The 16,364-nt window shown below is 35.3% G+C and overlaps 1 pseudogene; it reads right to left on the bottom strand.

The window, feature by feature from the left end:
• LOC150039166 (vomeronasal type-2 receptor 116-like) overlaps positions 1-16,364 on the bottom strand; it is a 93,926-nt pseudogene that overhangs the window by 40,090 nt on the left and 37,472 nt on the right.

Here is a 16,364-nt window from a genome sequence, read left to right as displayed (position 1 = left end):
TGACCTGAGAGGGGAGATGCAGAGGCTGGCCTGGTTCCTGCAGTGCTTGTTTATGCCATAAATGTGAGAAAACTCACCTAAAGAGACCCCCCCCAATTTCATAATGCAAAGCTACTTTACCTAAAGCAATACTTTATAGTCTTTGGTGAGACAGATTTAACCTATGGGGAGACATTTTATCTTGGTTATAAAAAAATTCTGCCTTTTTCCTTTCTTTCTTGTAAGATTGTTTTACTAAGATCTAAAGAATAATTTTGAGTAAAAGTTGCCAGTAGATTCAGAAATATCATATAGAATTGTTCCAAAATCATTATGAACTGTCCTATTTTCTCAGAAATTGCCTCTAGGAAACATAAAAAGGAAGAGAGCTCTGGCAGGTTTTGAAATTTCTCTAGCCACTTCAAATGAAGAAGTCATACTTTATTATATAGTAAGATAATTATTGGCTTGTATAAAATAGTTAATTGTAGAAGCCACACTATAAAATTAATTGTTTTAAGGAGAAATTGTGTATCATTTTTCCCACAGGAATTATTTTTAAAAAGGCCACTGTGTATTCAAATCTCATGTTTTAGTTACAATTTAAATTGTGGGAGTCTATCTCTCCAGGTCCTGTCGATATCAGGGAGGTGTTCTATATATCATCCATTGGAAATAGTCAAGGAAAATACAAAATGATTCCAAGATCTATTGCAAGAGTGCACTGATGGTTTCAGTCCATAGTCATGCAAGATAAATGCCTATGTGAACACAGTCACTCAAAGCCTGTTAGGTCTTTTTTAGTACAACTTTGTGAACTCATACATTTCAATAGGCAACATCACAGTATCTATTACAGTGCAGAAAACAAAATAACAAGGAAATATAAAAATGTAATATTTTCCTCATTCCTTTTGAAATACAATTTAAAACTTAAAAGCAAACCTCTTGATTTCAAAACAAATATTAAACTGGATACGGTGGCTCATGTCTGTAATTATATCTACTCAAGAGTCTGAGATGTGAGGACCATGGTTCAAAGCAAACATGGGCACTAAACTTCATGAGACTCTTTTCTCCAATTAACCACCAGAAAACTGGCAGTGGTGTTGTGGCTCAAGGAGTAGGGTGGTAGCCTTGAGCTGAAGAGCTCAGGGACAGCTCCTGAGTTCATCTCACTACCAGAAAAAATAACAACAAACATCAAATATCACTCTTTTTCTTCCGTGACAGCCAAAAATATGTCCTACAGAATCATTCATATTATAGTCATTACCATTATTTGTTTATAGTATAAATTAATATGATCCACTGTAGTGCTTCCATATTTCATAAAATGAATTACTAATTGTACCTTAGAAGGCAAAAATATTTTCTCAGGTAGAACCTATTGGACTAAGTTCAAAACAAATGAAATGATTGTAACTGTGATTTAATAATACATATTATTAATTTAATATAATTCATTTTATTTTTCCTTAAATAAATGAACTATATAGCTTGTGGGAGAGGAAGTTGGGAGGGACACAACTAGGAGAAACTTAGCAAAGGCACATTGCTCTTCAAAAAGTAATGTACCTCACTCCTTAGTGAGGTACACCACTCTGTACATCTCCATTACAATAATTTTTTTAAAAAAATAGAAAGTGAGGGCCGGGAGTTTGGCCTAGAGGTTAAAGTGCTTGCCTAGCATGCATGAAAACCCGGGTTCGATTCCTCGGTACCACATACATAGAAAAAAGCCAGAAGTGGTGCTGAGGCTCAAGTGGTAGAGCTCTAGCCTTGAGAAAGTCCAAGGACAGTGCTCAGGCCCTGAGCTCAAGCCCAGGACTGACAAAAAAATAGAAAAGTGATATGAAAGCAAAGATACTGAAGGAGGCAAAGGTCTATTTGGAAAATAGAATGAAGCCAGTTTCCTGGTAATTCACTGAACAAAGCAGAGAGGAGCAGAACCTAATTTCCTGCGTGAGAGGAGCCAATAAGTAGCAGGCATGCAGTTACTTCAGGGCTTAAAGACTCAAGAATTGGGGAGAGAATTCACTAGAGAATGCTGAAAACAAATGGAGCAAGGTGGTGTACAGACCATGGAAGCAGAAATGATTGAATGTGTGGAAAAGATAAGTTACCCTCTCCCCTCCACCCATTCAACCATACTGCTGCCCATTTCCTTCACTGGAAGAGGAAAAAGACTCATTTCTAACCTAATACACCTAGGGGTTCAGAAAATTGGGACCTTAGATCACCCAAAGGCAGATTTTTAGGTATTGTTCTCACTATGTGTTATAATCTCTATGTTAGTCTCCTCTTAATTGTACATTTTCCTCTGTGCACAGTTTTAAATTGTACCCTACTGTCCCTTTTCCTATTTTCATTCACTTGTAATAAGATTTATTACTTAAGTCTAGTAAAAGATTAACAACCATAAATTACCATAAACCAATATACATTTTTTGCTTTCTTGACTAAGTTCAGGGTGTTTACCTTTTCAGTTGAAAGAAGCATTATATTCAAAAGTCAGTATGAAATATTTCAAAAGGCCAACACAATTCTATCTGTGCAAAGACAGCTTGAAAAGGAAGTACTTGGGGCTGAGAGCATGGCCTAGTGATAGAGTGCGCATGCCTAGCATGCACAAAGCTCTAGTTCGATTCCGTGGTACCACATACATAGAAAAAAGCCAGAAGCTTGCTGTGGCTCAAGTTGGTAGAGTGCTTGCCTAGAGGATAGAAGTCAGTTTCTGAGTTCACGCTCCAGGATTGGCAAAAAAATAAAAATAAAAAAAATAAAAAAGTAAGGAAGTATTGTTTTTTTTTAGCTTGAAGAGAAGCTATTCTATGCCAGATAATTAATTCTATATGAAATCAATTCTCATTCTTTTTTTTGCCAGTCCTGGGCTTGAGCTCAGGGCCTGAACACTGTCCTTGGACTTTCTCAAGGCTAGATCTCTACCACTTGAGCCTCAGCACCATTTCTGACTTTTTTCTATGTATGTGGTACCGAGGAATCAAACCCAGGTATTAATGCATGCTAGGCAAGCACTCTACCACTAGGTCAAACTCCCAGCCCTCAATTCTCATTCTTATTCATAAAGTCTATACCCACAGAGTGTTGTTATTACAGGGATGTTGGGGTATTACTTCAATATAATCAGTTCCCTCAGAGGGACATTTGCAACATTGCTTCCTTATGCAAGATTGCAAGCAGCCTATCCTGTTCTCTTGAGCATTCCTAGCCGCATGAATTTTGTCTCTCCATTGCACACTAATTTCCTTTCCTTTGACCCTATATTTGTGGCCACCTCATTAGAGCATTCATCGTGGATTCCGTCTTGTGACTGGGCTTTGCTTACCTAGATTTGGAGTTTGATTTAGATCTAGAGTTTTGATTTGATCTAGACCTTTCAGTTGATTGCATCTATAAAATCAATTTATCCATTTTTGTTTCATCTATGCAATTCCTTGATGTAAAGATGCCACTGATCCAAAGAATAAGAACATAAAGAATAGCAGCAGAAGAGCCAATCACAAGGTTACATGTTTTACAACAAAGCATCTTTATTCAGCTTCTGGAGAAAATAAATATTAGGTGCAAAATACCCCATATTATCTCTTTTCTCCAGTAGGGAAGTATTTCTCTTGTAACTATTATTCCTGATTCAAACAAGTTCAATGTTTATATTTGGTTTATCTGAGCTTCTTCGTTTTTTGTGTGTTAAAAATAAGTAACACAAAGATTTGCAATAGAGCAAAACCTTGATATGGAAGGCCATATAGTATGACAGTAAATGAAAGGACCTCTAAGGTACAGAAACAAAAGCCATATAATGAATGATTGTTGTTCTTGATGTACTATGTTATCTCTCATCTCTTTTGCTGTCCCTTGGTTATCTCATATTGTTACAGTATCTCACTTTGTTACCTGATTTATCAGATATATTTGTATTTGGTTATTTGAAATTGGATAGGGAAGGGGGGAAAACAAGATGAGTGGTGGGGTTAGGGGGGAGGGAAATGTGGACCAAGACATGCGAAAGGGTATCAATGTATGTGAATTAATGCACCTTCTATCTGGCAAATATCATGTAACCCTTCTATTAATTACAATAAAAATATATGAAAAAATAAAATAAAAATAAGTAACACAATTATATTCTATAAATTTTCTTTCATGCTTATTTCCATATATTCCTTCTTCTCTTCACATGTTGTAGCCTCATGGTAGTTTCTAATGTTTCATAATATAATTTTTTGATACCACCACAGAATCACAAATTAAACCCTTCTCTTCTAACACCGTCAACTTCTGTTGTATAATTTAATCCAAGGTATAGCTTCTAAACCAAATAGAAATTAGAACTTTAGTTGCTGTATGTCTTGGTTTTTATCTTGATGCCTTTGAATATGTCTCCCACCTGTCATAGTCTCAAATTTTCATTATTTTCTAATTCTATAAACTATCCATGCTTGGATTCTAAATTAAAAAATTATAAGCATGAGTTATCTAGTTATAGTTATTTCTTGTGAGTCACCTTTCCTTGTTGCTGTATCTCTTTAAAACTAGCCATTAAGTCAATTTTCTTAAAATTTATGTATTGAGTGTGGAAATTAACTGATATAATCTGATATGGTTAACATATTAAAGAGTTTTTTCATATATACTAGAAATTTCTAACAAACCAATTCAAGATAAGGCCATTAAGTGAAACAGAAAAATGTAGAAGTGATTGGTAAATATTACAAAGTTACTGTTTAACAGATGCGAATTCTTTAAAATTGAAAATTCTACTCGATAAGTTGGTCAATCAACTCTAGCACATACTACATACAGCTCAAGAGGGAAAAAGCCCTACTATATCATTCTGGAGAAATGATTTTTTGTTACTTTAAAATGTTTTATTTTTGTCAATCATGGGGCTTACACTCAGGCCTCTGCACTGTTCCTGAGCTTTTATTTTGCTCAAGGCTAGTACTCTACCACTCTGAGTTAAATGGAGAAATGATTTTGTCACTGATTACTGATAGATACCATAACCAACATATGACTAGTGTCCCTGAACAGACAGACAACAGGAGCAGAAAAGGTAATTAAATAAACAAGTAAACATCTATAAAATACACCAGGTAACAAAGTGGGATATTGTAACAACATGATATTAACCAAAAGGCAACACAAGAGAAGAGAGAAAAACATAATACATAAAGATTAACAGTCACTTATAATTAAGCTCTTGTTTCCATGTCCTAGAGGTTTACTTGTTTATTTGCAATAGGAGGGGAAAAATGAGGGGAGGAGGTTGGGGGAGAGAAATGGGGACAAAAACACAAAAGGGGATATCAATGTGTGAGAAGTAATGCACCTTCTATCTGGCAACTATAACTGTAAGCCCTCTATATATTGAAATTAAAAATAGTTTAGAAAAAGGTAATTTAATGAATTCTCACTTGAGCGTTGGGATAATGCATAAGTTGTATGCCATAACACTGGTCTTAACTCCACCAAACTAAAATATGGCCAGATCTTAATACACAATTTTTATTTACTACATCTTACACAAGTATACTGATTACATATTAAACTTAATATTCAAAGCAGAATTGTAAGAAAAACATTCTAAATATCCTAATTTTAATGATTGTAAAAATAAGATATACCACATCAAATATATAGTTAAGCTGGGAGTTTGGCCTAGTGGTAGCGTGCTTGCCTAGCATACATGAAGACCTGGGTTTGATTCCTCCATACCACATACATAGAAAAAAGCTGGAAATTGTGCTGAGGCTCAAGTGGTAGAGCTCTCATTGTGAGAAAGTCCAAGGACAGTGCTCAGGCCCTGAGCTCAAGCCCAGGACTGGCAAAAAAATACAGTTAATATGTGAAATCTGATCCAATAAATAATACACATTATTATATATGCAATCTCTTTCCTTTTCCACAAATACTGAAAAGAAACATGACACACCCTACTGCTTGTGCCAAAAAGAACAAATTATATTGGTGATATTTTTCATATCCAAGTAGGCAAAAAGTTTATTCTCTAACATCTAAGTATATCTTAAAAACATTTTATTACCTTTTATGCTCATCTTTGCCTATTCTTAGCATTGAAAATATCCACACTGTCATTCCTTTCCTATTATAAAAATGTATATGCATGTGTGTGTGGCTGTGTGTGTGTGTGTGTGTGTGTGTGTGTGTGTGTGTGTAAAATCCAAGTGCAGATTAGGTCCAAATGAGCTGAGATCCTAAGTGCCTTACAGCAGAAATATTAAGTAATGACTCCCTTTTGTGGACTTCTGTGACATCATTATTGATATGAATCTGCTCCTGGGAGCGATGTCTGTGGAATAAAACATCGTGTAATGGATTCTTGTTTACCACATAAGCTTTACTCTCTCATAGATTATTTCCTGTTATGTCTTTCCAAAAATGGAAGTCAACCTCAGTTTTTAATTTGAAAAAAAAAGTAAAATTAAGTTTTAGTTTTCCCTGTATTTAAAATATGTGATTTCACCAGTGACGTTAGTATATACTTTCATATTTCTGTAATAGAGTTCTTCAGAATATGAGAGGTTGAAAGAGATACCAGAAGTTATATTGTGGGGTTTTGTTCACATAATTATACAGACAAAGTATTTCCACTTTTTAAGCTAGAAAATCAGGACAGTCTTGGAAGAATTGCAGTTTACTCACAATATCTTAAAACTAGGAAATACAGTGTTGCAAGATCTTAAATACGAAGGTTCTGAAAGGGTGAGAGTAGAAATAGATGGTTGTTTTAGATTAAGGTACTCCTTAATATGAGAGAGAGAAGGAGATGGAGAGGTATGGGGAAAGAGAAAGAGAGAGAGAGAGAGAGAGAGAGAGAGAGAGAGAGAGAGAGAGAGAGAGAGAGAGAGACAGACAGAGAGAGAGACAGAGACAGAGAGAGACAGAGACAGAGAGAGACAGAGAGGGAGAGAGAGAGACAGAGACAGAGACAGAGAGGGAGGGACAGAGAGAGACAGAGAGACAGAGAGACAGAGAGAGACAGAGAGAGACAGAGAGAGACAGAGACAGAGAGAGACAGAGAGAGACAGAGAGGGAGAGAGAGAGACAGAGACAGAGACAGAGAGAGAGACAGAGACAGAGAGAGACAGAGAGACAGAGAGACAGAGAGAGACAGAGAGGGAGGGAGGGAGAGTGAGAGAGACAGAGAGAGAGAGGGAGGGAGGAAGAAGAAGAGGGAGAGGGAGAGGGAGGGAGGGAGAGACAGAGAGAGACAGAGAGAGAGAGAAAGAGAGACAGAGACAGAGAGAGAGAAAGAGAGAGCGACAGAGACAGAGAGAGAGACAGAGAGAGACAGAGAGGGAGGGAGGGAGAGGGAGAGGGAAGGAGGGAGAGGGAAGGAGAGGAGAGAGAGAGAGAGAGAGAGAGAGAGAGAGAGAGAGAGAGAGAGAGAGAGAGAGAGAGAGTGAGAGGTATAAAACCATCTGTTTTGTAGTTCTTCTTACCTTCCCTCTCTTGGAAAACTTCTGAATATAAAATAGTTAAGTTTATATCAAATTAACCATCACTTTTCATCCTAACCATAGTATCAAATCAGAACGCTGCCATCAGGTATTGTTCCCAAAGGCATGCCAAAGTAATGAAACACCAATGACACGGGAAAGTCAATGGTCCTAAAGCTACCACTCACAAAGCACAAGTCCGTGACATATAGAAATAGGTGCTCAGTCTGTATTTGTTTAGTAAATGATGTACATGTGGCAAGTATGTTTCAAAATTTCACATGAGGATGTTTTACTACATAAATTTTTTTTCCTTTCACAGGTAAAAAAAATCAAGAAAATGTTAAAGAAGAATAGCATTATAGCTTCTTTAGGCATTTCTGTTTCTAATGCTACTAAAATCATTCCCTTTTTAGGAGAGATTTTGAAATACTTATTGTACAAACCCAACAGTAATACCAGTAATACCAGTAATATTTCACTGTACTTAACTTTTAACTGTTTATACCTTTTGGCAATGAATTCTTTAATGATAGGAATCTATTTTTATTTTTCTTAACTTTTGAATTCACACAGCTTGATATAGAAAATATATGTTCTGGTAGATAAACTTGAACTGATGAGAAGTTGAGAAACTTCTGATGCATAACCTGTACTTTCTATGCTCAAACCAAAGAAAACTTATGAACATTAAAACAGTTTAGTCTCTGATAGTTGAATTAGTTGAAAGTAAACATCTATTATTTCTATTATTTGTAAAGAAAAAGGAGGACAAGGAGGAGGAGTGAAGAGGAAGAAGGAGGAGGAGTAGGAGCAGGAGATGGAGAAAGAGGAGGTGGGGGGAGGGGGAGTTCTCTGTGTCAAATATATTGTTTTTGTTTTTGTGTTTTTTGTTTTTTGTTTTTTTTGGCAGTCCTGGGGCTTTCTCAAGGCAAGAGCCACACTTGAGCCACTCGAGCCACAGCAGCATGTCCAGGTTTTTCTGGGTATGTGGTACCGAGGAATCGAGCCCAGGTCTTCACGCGTGCTAAGCAGTCAATGTACCACTAAGCCACACTTCCGGGCCATGCGCCCAATATCTTTAGAGAAAGTTGCATAAATTCTAATACCAAATTTGAGGGATAGACACATTTCTTAGTGAGTTTACTTAAAATCTGACAAAAAGTACAAGATTTTAATATACATAATGCACATTGTTAATTTTGTGTCCTTGCATCTGGCAAAATGATAGCCATTGTAAGGGAGCACATCATAAATTGATACCATAAAATACACGTATACAAGATGAAATGATATGTATGCAATATCAGTTCTAAAAAGTTTTCTTTTTGTGTTTTCTCATCAGAATTCTTCGTTTTGAGTATCAACATTTTAAAATTTATTTCCTATTTGTAACTCAAACTTTTGTCTTCTAGTATGCCTAAGAAAATGTTGTCTGTTTGTGTCAGCTTTGTTATGTGAAAAGTTTGATGTTTGCGGAGTGAACACAAAAGTTGAAATGTTTTATGCTTCATTCATCTTCACTCAAGGACCCAGTCATATTTCATACAAAATCAAAGCCTGCTCTGTAGCTCCTCAATACAGAGCACAATAGAACCTCATCCAGTTAAGGCCTTATAATGTTCCCTTGTAGAAAACGTCTATCCTGTAGATTTTTATATAAGAGCTATATTATATTAAGCATGTTTAGGTTCATACATTTCAAAAATGATCACAAAGGACAGCATTAGAAACACCATGAAAAATATGCTTACATAAGCATTCACAAATGATGCCACAAATCATATTTTTTGCAGTTGAAAATGATAAACTACCTAACATTAGTAGAAAACATGAAAATATATCTTGGGACTTTGAAATAAAGGCCCTTTCAAATAAATAGAAGAGTTTTCTATTGAATTTATAAAACTGTCCTATTGAATTTATAAAACTGTCTATTGAATTTATGAAACTGTGCTGGATTCTGCTAACTTTCTGTTAAAACATTTAAGGATTCATTAAAATATTTGAAGATTCATTACTGAAAAGGAGAAAAATGCAGTTTCGAAATGCTTTTCCTCAGTTGTCTTGAAGATAAAAATATACAAATTTGATGTCTCTCAAATGAAAATACTGTTTTCAGCAAATGCATTATTTGAAGTGTAATGAATCACTTTGAAATTATTTTAAAAATAATTGGATAAAGATCTGTTAAAACTTAGATTGAAATATGCTAATAGAGAATGTTTAATAATAATTTTTGAGTTTTTTTCTAAGTCTTACAGATTTTGATCTCTATAATATAAAACATTTTCGATCTAAAACTACTAGATTACAGAACATTATAATTACTTTAAATTCATGTAGAGTGTAGATTTAAGTGGAAATAGCATCCATATATTTTGACAGCATTCTATCATATGAAATATTGAGAATGGTTTGAAATAGTACCTTAAAATGCAATAGAAGCAAAATGTCCCCTTAAAAATGTTAACAAAAATGTGACCCAGAAGACCAGTTCTATTAAATGTATTATGGGGGACTTCAGAAAAATGAGTGAGAGTCATTGGGAAGAAACAAGAAGTTACAATTAATGGCTTAGAGAATGGTAAAAGCAGAAATTCAAGTCCTTTGTCAGGAACATAGTAGAGTTTGCCAGATTTAAGGTTTTCAGTTTAATATTTTTTTTACATTTTTTAATATTTTTATTTTATTGTAAACGTGATTTAGAGGAGATATTTACATAAGTAAGGCAATGAGTACACTTATTTTCAGTATTACTCCCTCCCTCATTTTCTTCTGCCTTCATTTCCTCCTAACTTCCCTTCTCTGTCTCCACCCTCAGTTGTACAGTTCATTTTAGTACTTAAGAAAACAGCAATACACTGGTATGAGAGTATAGTCTATCATAGAGCTAGTTTTCAATAGTGTTTAAAATTGTGAATAATAAATCATAAAATATATTTGTGGAACTACTTTTCATTGTAAAGTCATGCCAAGGTTGTTTAGACTTATCAATTCTACTCCCTTCTATTAGATGAACCTCCATTTCAGAGGAAATGTAGGATGATAAAATATCCTAGCTTTCTTAATGTAGAAGCTTGAAACTGATTCATTTCTGTCGTTGTTGTTTGTCTCATGGTATTGGCATTGAAACTGAAGTGTTAGCATTTTCTAGAAGCCCATCAGTCAGTTCTAGAAACAAAACCATTGATAGAAAATAAAAAAAGTCTACACATACTCCAAGCTCCATCTATCACTGAAATCTTCTAAAATGACAGCCCCTCTTATTTTTCTCAAAGTCTGTTAAGCTTAAAGAAGGCACATGTCACAGAATTTAAATTATCACATCGAGGAAGTGGAATTTTGAGGGGAGTTCTCCAAGAGAGATAACTGAAATGACCATTTGACTGAGAAATAGGAGGTATGTTTATTCGGTAGAAATAGTGGAGGAATTCCATAGTCATAACCCAAGTGTTATTCTCACAGTTTATCAAAATAGGACTATATTATGTGTGACTGATCAACAAAGGTAAACAAACAGTATCAAATCATTATGACCCTATTATGGTCTCCAGACTTTTTCATTTCAGCCGTAATCATCAGGGTATTTTCCATGTTAATTTAATTTCTCCTTAAAGTGTGAGCTTAGAAATGATTGATTTTCTGGTCGTCATTACATAATCAGTTTTTAACCATACTTTCATTGTCAAGGTGAAAGAATAAAATTTTCTTCTTCTTTATTAATGAAATGATTAATAACCATGAGTGTCATAATGTCTTCCATGTAGCCATTACCAGAATATGTGGTGGCATAACATTCATTTCAGTATGTCAGTTTTTGAATACTCTAATATGCAACTGAAAAGTTATTAGAAAATTCATATTGTGCTTCCAACTAATAATTATATGAACTTCATAAAAATTTCATTAAACCAAGTCTGTTCCAAGCAGTAGTGTAAGTACTAAGATACATATTACTGCAAGGACTGAACTATGTTAGGTGTTAAATATAAACATTGAAGTCCATTTCAAATAGAACACAGCCCAAAGCCCATAACTGGAGGCATATATGAAGATTAATTCATGGGTCGGGAGTTTGGTCTAGTGGTAGAGTGCTTGCCTAGACCCGGGTTTGATTCCTCGTTACCCCACATACATAGCAAAAAGCCAGAAGTGGTACTGAGGCTCTAGTAGATAGAGTGCTAGCCTTGAGAAAGTCCAAGGACAGTGCTCAAGCCCTGAGCTCAAGCCCAGGACTGGTGAAAACAAAAGATTAATTGAATGTGGTATTATCCATAGAAAGTTCAGTTTTTATTAATCAAATTTTAATTATCTTTTTGATGGTTTATACTTCAGAAATAGTTGGTTTCATTCTTAACCTGTTTAACCTTTGCAAGTTTCTGCTTTTATTATTTTTGTTTAACTTTATTACTCTTAGGAAAGAAAGGTGACTTATCTTTTATCAGTCATCATAAAGATCACAAAGGACAAAAGAAGAGTTTAACAAATTGATGATTTAATTTAATATGATTTACATATTTGGGACTTGCAGTAAGGAAATCTATCAAACTCGAGAGGATCTGACTATTTGATGATGAGGAAGAATGGTGATGTAGAAATACACTTGGAAGAAAGTATATGACCTAAATATTGAGAACTCTGTAAGGTCTTTCTGAAACTTCTTGGAGTCTCTGTGCTTCCTATGAAGGCCTCTTGGGTGAGTCTTAAAGGAAGAGGAAAGAAAATGGTTGTTTTCTATATTTATGACTTGCTTAAGCAAGGAGATATTTTAAGATCTTTGGCTTTCTTGGAGAAAAGAAATTATAATTTCCAGTAATTCACTTCAGAAAAGAAAGAAAAAAAGCTAGTCATAGGACAAGAGTTTTTCAGGGAGACATTGCTTTTAAGGCATTTTCCAGTAATCTTCAAAAGAATATTCAGCATATCAATGCAGCCCATTTTGGAATATCACCTTCTAACCCTCAGTATTAATCTTGTACATTAACGAGTAAGTGGTAATGTAAAAGATAATTAATGACAATACTGTGCATTTCAAATATCTTAATTAGCCCTTCATATAAAATGTAACTAGTCATATAGAGTCCTTCAAAATTCAAGCATAGTTTATTATTTTATGCAGAGATTAGCTTTATACAATTTGAATATGATTGTTTAAACAACAGAGCAGGATATTGTAATTTCCCAGGAAATTGTGAATCTGACTGACTTCTGCAGCCTATGAACATAATGCATTATTTTAACTGTACCAAAAAGCCTTAAGCTGTTCATTTATACAAGGTATAAGACATGTCTTAGCACTCGAATATTCTGTCATAAACTGGAAAAAGTGATTATTACTATTTAAAGTATAAATCTCTCATAGTCTTATGAATATGCATCTTAGACTATGGATTTTAATGAATTTTATTTAGGTACAATTAGTTCTTCTATTTAGGTAAAAATTATCAGTATGATACATATTAAGTACATTTTCTACCTATTTTAATAGAGGGATTTAAAGACTAGTCTATGGAAAGGCAGAAATAAAGAAGAAAAGAAAAAAGAAAGAAGGAAAGAAAGAGAAAGAAAGAAAGAAATCAAGCAAGAAAGAAAAGAATCAGTAGGTTTCATCATACAATTTCTATCCTTATATTGTGAGACATGAAATCACATTTGACCTATTTGTTAAAATAACATTTTGAGAATCACCAGTAAAAGAAAAAGAAAAAAAGAGAAAAAAGGGAAAGAATGGTGTCCTGCCTGTTATTGTAGAATTCCAGTTGCTTGGGGCTCATATATACTCATAGTGGGTACTAAGGAAATAGAAGTAATTACAAGCATTCGATCAGATTTATAAATCATGATGTGGCAAGCACTCTGGTTTACTTTGATGTTTTCTTTAAGTGAATGCAATCTCAATGGCAGCTGATATCCCCCAAACTGCTCTTGTAAATGGTTATTGCATTTGAACTCTGAAGACAGAGAAGCATTTGTATTCTCTGATGGGCTTTTGTCTTTGAAATGCCCTTCTCTTTTAAGCCAATGGAACGTCATTCTTCATTCACATGAGGAAAAAAGAGCCAAAACAATAGTATATTTTAAAAGCTTTAAGAAAGTACCTTCCAAATATCCTTGTATAAACAGCAGATACACATTTTTTTCTCTAGTGTTTGCTGGTGGAATGTACATAAGTCAGTTTTAGGATGATGCTTTCTGTTATTTCCCTGTGGTTAGCCTTATTATTTAGTATTAATTATCTTTGGTCTACGTACTTCCTCCTATTTCTTTCTTATTCATGGTTCAAAACTTTGAACAAAGATGACATAGTACCTCTTCTAATTTTTACTAACCTCATGCCTTTGTTGTTTATTTGATGATGTTAAGTTTTTCTGTTCAAATGTTAAAAGAAAAATAAAATTTATAATTGTAGTGTTTTGTTTCTATCTAAACTTGAGTAACTATAGTCCTACAAGATTTTTTTACTAACAACACACACACATATGCATAGAAAATATATGTCTAAAATAAGTCTAAAGCCTGAAAGTAACTTCATGCTCTTAATTGTTTGAATAGAAAAGTATAAATACACTTCTAATTCTTAATTTTCAAAATTTACTTACCCAAAATAGGATTTGTTGTTAATGATGGAAGTATAGAATTCTTTTACTGTCACTGTTATTTAAAATATTTTTCTATACAGGCAGATGTTAAGGGCCTCTAAACTCTTATGGATTATAAATACAAATCACCATCTTATCAGAGGTACGCACCACCTCTCAAGCTCCAATTGCTTTGGCCAAGTCTTTGCCAGCAGTCATGATGGTGCGGAAGGTGGAAGGGCTCCCTCCTAATGCCGTTCTGACAGCAGAAGTGGAGACTTCTCCTTGGAGGTACTCACAAATTGCTGGATTGTCTGGTTCTGTGAATCTGGCAGGTCCATGCACGTCTGGGTGTCGGCTTTGGGCTTGCGCAGGCTCTATGGGGCTCTGTCTGCAGCCGACAGGTCTGCACCACCGAGAAGTGCTGTCTGCTCCGTGGCTGGTGGGGCTCCACACTGTCTTCTCGCACTGGTGTTCTGACTTTTTCCTCTCTGACTGAGATCTCTGTGGCGCTAAAGCTTACTTAGGATCAATTTTTGCTACAGAACTGTCCCCTAGACTGCCAGAACTTGTATCTTGTTGGGAGCTCAGAACAACTGGCACTGAACCACTGCCATCTTCTGTCGATATCCTCCTCATTGAAGTAATTTCTATAGTAATACTCAATGTAATTCCAGGAAAGAAATACGGATTCAGTTCAGATCTTCTGTCACATGACCATTCTCATTAGTCATGTAAGGTCGGCTTTGTTCCACTAGCATGTGCTTTATATCTGAAGCCATGCACAGAATTTCTTTCTGGTCTTAACATGATGAGGCAAAGATGCAACCTAGGAGACCTGCACTGGAAGCCAAGGTAGAATATCTACACAATTACCATGATCTTCTCCTTGATGCTATGATATACTGGCAGAAAATTAGCTCAAACCCTGGAGAACACCAGCATGCTGAATGTTAGGAACTTGGCTTCATTGAAAGCATCAGGTAGGTTCCTGGCAAGGAAAGCTACAACAAAGCTGGCCAGGGCCAGTAAGCAAAGGTATCCCAGAACACAATAGAAGGCAGTAAAGGAAACTTCATTGTACATGATGAGGAAGTGGCCGTATTCATAGTGTGCATCTGTGTCAATGACGGGAGGAGAGGCTGTGACCCAGAATCCAGAGATTGTCACCTGGATAAGGGTGGGGAGGGGAATAATGAAATTTAGAGCCCCTGATAACAACAGCCACTTTATTCTTTTTCCTGGATAAGTGAACTTGAATGCTAGGACCACAGTCATAGTTTTTACCAGCAATGTGGATATTGCTAAGGTGAACACAATTTGAAATGCGATCTGCTGCAGGATGCAGGTGATTGTGTTGGGAATGGCCAATAAACAACAAGGAGCAGAGGTAAAAGAAGATAAGGGAGATGAGCAGGATGTAGCTGAGAGGCCGGTTATTGGCCTTAATGATTGGAGTGTTGTGGTGTTTCACTAAAACTCTTAGAAAAATAGAAGTGAGAATAGAGGAGCAAACAGCCATACAGTCCAGGGCCAGCCCCAAAGATTCTCCATGAGCCAGGAAACTTACAGATTTTAGGAGGCAACGGTTCTCTCTGTGTTGGCATATTGATTATCTGGACACCTCACACATTGCTCCATATCTACTGAGGAGTATGAATTATCATTAGTCTGTGTTCCATATTTTCCTTTCTTCAAAGAAATTTGGCTATCACCACTTAGAGGTCAATTTAACATGTCAGTATTTATGATGACAAATGCAAGATTTCTCAGATACTTCAAGAAATATCTACTATTCTATTTCTATCTCTCTCTACCACCATAATTCATCTTCAATCCTGTTTTCTATTTTTTCAGTGTTAAGAAACCTTTCTGGATCTTTGTTAAGTGAATACATAAGTAAGAATGCAAGCAGACAAGCACATGGACAAGCAGAAACGTAGGGAAACACTGTCAGTTTGGGTGCTGTCAAAGGAAGAGAGACACACCATGCTCTATTTTTTACATTCTGAATGCAACTGCTTTTTACCTTTAGTTTTTATCATACATAGTGATATTGTGATAGTTTTACAATTTCTAATACGTTAATAATAATTATTACAATTTATGATGATACAATATTAATGTTCTTTACTGTATACACAATTCAGTGAACACCATTCAAAATTATGGATACTAAAACTGATACTTTCCTATGCTTTTGGCTAACATTAATAGAAGCCTTTTAGTCCTTCCTTGGTCTTTGTACTTTATATTTTTTACCTCAAGTACTGGAGAACAAGAATCAAAGAACTCTCTGTAGTCATGTTACATATGC

Source organism: Megascapheus bottae, unplaced genomic scaffold (assembly GCF_031878675.1).
Source record: "Megascapheus bottae isolate mThoBot1 unplaced genomic scaffold, mThoBot2.hap1 HAP1_SCAFFOLD_37, whole genome shotgun sequence".
In the NCBI taxonomy this organism is placed as follows: Eukaryota; Metazoa; Chordata; class Mammalia; order Rodentia; family Geomyidae; genus Megascapheus; species Megascapheus bottae.
Note: the sequence above shows the minus strand (reverse complement) of the source record. Positions and strands in the feature narration are given on the sequence as shown.